The 2,500-nt window shown below is 35.5% G+C and overlaps 2 long non-coding RNA genes across 2 annotated transcripts in view; one reads left to right on the forward strand and one right to left on the reverse strand.

The window, feature by feature from the left end:
• The window catches only part of LOC149132521 (uncharacterized), a 34,085-nt gene that overhangs the window by 27,531 nt on the left and 4,054 nt on the right, over positions 1-2,500 (forward strand). The window lies entirely within an intron of this gene.
• The window catches only part of LOC149132522 (uncharacterized), a 101,296-nt gene that overhangs the window by 11,622 nt on the left and 87,174 nt on the right, over positions 1-2,500 (reverse strand). The gene's annotated exons all lie outside the window — the stretch shown is intronic.

The following is a 2,500-nucleotide window of genomic DNA, read 5'->3' on the forward strand; positions in this document are numbered from 1 at the left end:
AAACTGAAAAAGCCAAAACAAAAGACAAACAAAACAAAAGCAAAAACAAAAAAATAAAAATCGTATATTAATGTAGAAAAGAAAGTCAAGTAAAGATACAAACAAAATATACAATGAAATAAATCTAGAAAAATACAAAACAATAAACAATAAACAAAAAAACGCAAACAAACGTTAACAATAACATCATCATCGTCATCATCCTCATCAAATACCACCACCACCACCACCACCACCACCGTTATCATCGTTGTCGTCATCATTAACAACAGCAGCAACAATATTAGACAATGAATTCATTGCGAAATGAAGTAAAGCAGAATGTTTTTGAGTGGAGCAGACGATATGGGGACGGCCATGTTATCACAGAATGAATATGTTGCTATGGGTTGACCGGAGAGGAGAAAAAACAACAACAACAACATAGAAATATAACGCACGCAAACACCCACACTAACACACATAAACACGCACACACACACACACATATATACATATATACATTTATACATATATACACAGGTACACGCAAGCACACATATTCATATATGTGATATATGTGTGTGTGTGTGTGCGTATGTATATGTTTAATATTTATTTATATATGTATATATGAATATAACTATATATATACGTATATATATATATATATATATATATATATATATATATATATATATATATATATATATACACACATTTATATATATATATGTGTGTGTGTGTGTGTGTGTGTTTGCGTGCATGTGTATGTATATATTTATGTATTTATATATATATATATATATATATATATATATATATATATATATATATATATTAATAATCACTGACACCCTGATATATAACCACAAATACATACACAAAAAAAAAACCCGCCGCACATACATACACATACTTATTTACACACTGAAATGCGCACACACACACACACACACACACACACACACACAGAGGCGTGCACGCGCGCAAACTCACATAATGATATAGAGACAAATAAAAAGAAATAGTAAAAAATTTACAACTAAGATGGCGGTCAAGTTATTTTCATAAATTAAATTCACATCTCTAGCGTAAAGTAGTTGGGTATTGGAAAGAAGCTGCTTGAATAGGTGATACCAGGCAGCATTAGATATGGTTTTGAAGTAGTCTTCTTAACACAATCAATATTTTGGTAGAGAGTGAGTGAGAGGTAGTTAGGGAGGAATATATATATGTATATATATATATATATATATATATATATATATATAAATGTATGATGCATGTACGAATATATATATGTGTGTGTATGGATATATATGTATTTGTGTATATATACGTATATATATATGTGCATGTATATGACGTATATGCACGTGTGTGTGTGTGTGGAGTGTGTGTGTGTGTGTGTGTGTGTGTGTGGTGTATGTATGCGTGTATGTATATGGTGATAAAGTGAGAGGGAGAGAGAGGGAGGGAGAGAGAGGGAGGGAGAGAGAGGGAGAGAGAGAAAGGGAGGGAGAGAGAGGAGCACGTAGAAAAATGTAGGAGTTAAAGAGTAGAGCAATATGGTACGATGTAAGATAGAAAGAAAGAAAGAAAGAAAGAAAGAAAGAAAGATAGATAGATAGATAAGATAGATAGATTGGTAGGTAGATAGATAGATAGATAGATAGATAGATAGATAGATAGATAGGCAGAGAGACAGAGAAACAGACAGACAGACAGAAAGACAGACAGAAAGAAATGCAGATAGACAGACAGACAGACAGACAGACAGACAAACAGATAGATAGATAGATAGATAGATAGATAGATAGACAGACAGACAGAGAAACAGACAGATAGACAGAAAGACAGAGAGACAGAAAGAAAGAAAAGCATACATATACATACACGCACACAGACACATACACGATAGTGGTATTGGTGATCGTGGTAGTGGTGATGGTGGTAGTGGTGATGGTATTATGGATGCAGGGATTTTGGTCGTATTGGTGTTGGTGCTTGAGTTGATGCTAGTGAAGCTGTTGGTTGTAATGGTGTGCTGGAGATAGAGTTGCTGGTGTTGGTGGTAGTGGCGTTGATGGTAAGTGGTGTTGGTGGTAGTAGTTTTGGTGGTGATATTGGTGTTGGTGGTAGTTGTGTTGGCGGTAGTGGTGTTGTTGGTTGCGGTGTTGGTGGGGATATTGGTGTTGGTGGTAGTGGTGTTGGTGGTAGTAGTGTTGGTGTATTAATTTTGGTGGTGATATTGGTGTTGGTGGTAGTGGTGTTGGTGGTAGTAGTGTTGGTGTATTAATTTTGGTGGTGATATTGGTGTTGGTGGTAGTGGTGTTGGTGGTAGTAGTGTTGGTAGTAGTAGTTTTGGTGGTGATATTGGTGTTGGTGGTAGTGGTGCTGGTGGTAGTAGTGTTGGTGTATTAATTTTGGTGGTGATATTGGTGTTGGTGGTAGTGGTGTTGGTGGTAGTAGTGTTGGTGTATTAATTTTGGTGGTGATATTGGTGTTGGTGGTAGTG

Source organism: Octopus bimaculoides, chromosome 15, assembly GCF_046866305.1.
Source record: "Octopus bimaculoides isolate indiv1 chromosome 15, ASM4686630v1, whole genome shotgun sequence".
NCBI classification, from domain to species: Eukaryota; Metazoa; Mollusca; class Cephalopoda; order Octopoda; family Octopodidae; genus Octopus; species Octopus bimaculoides.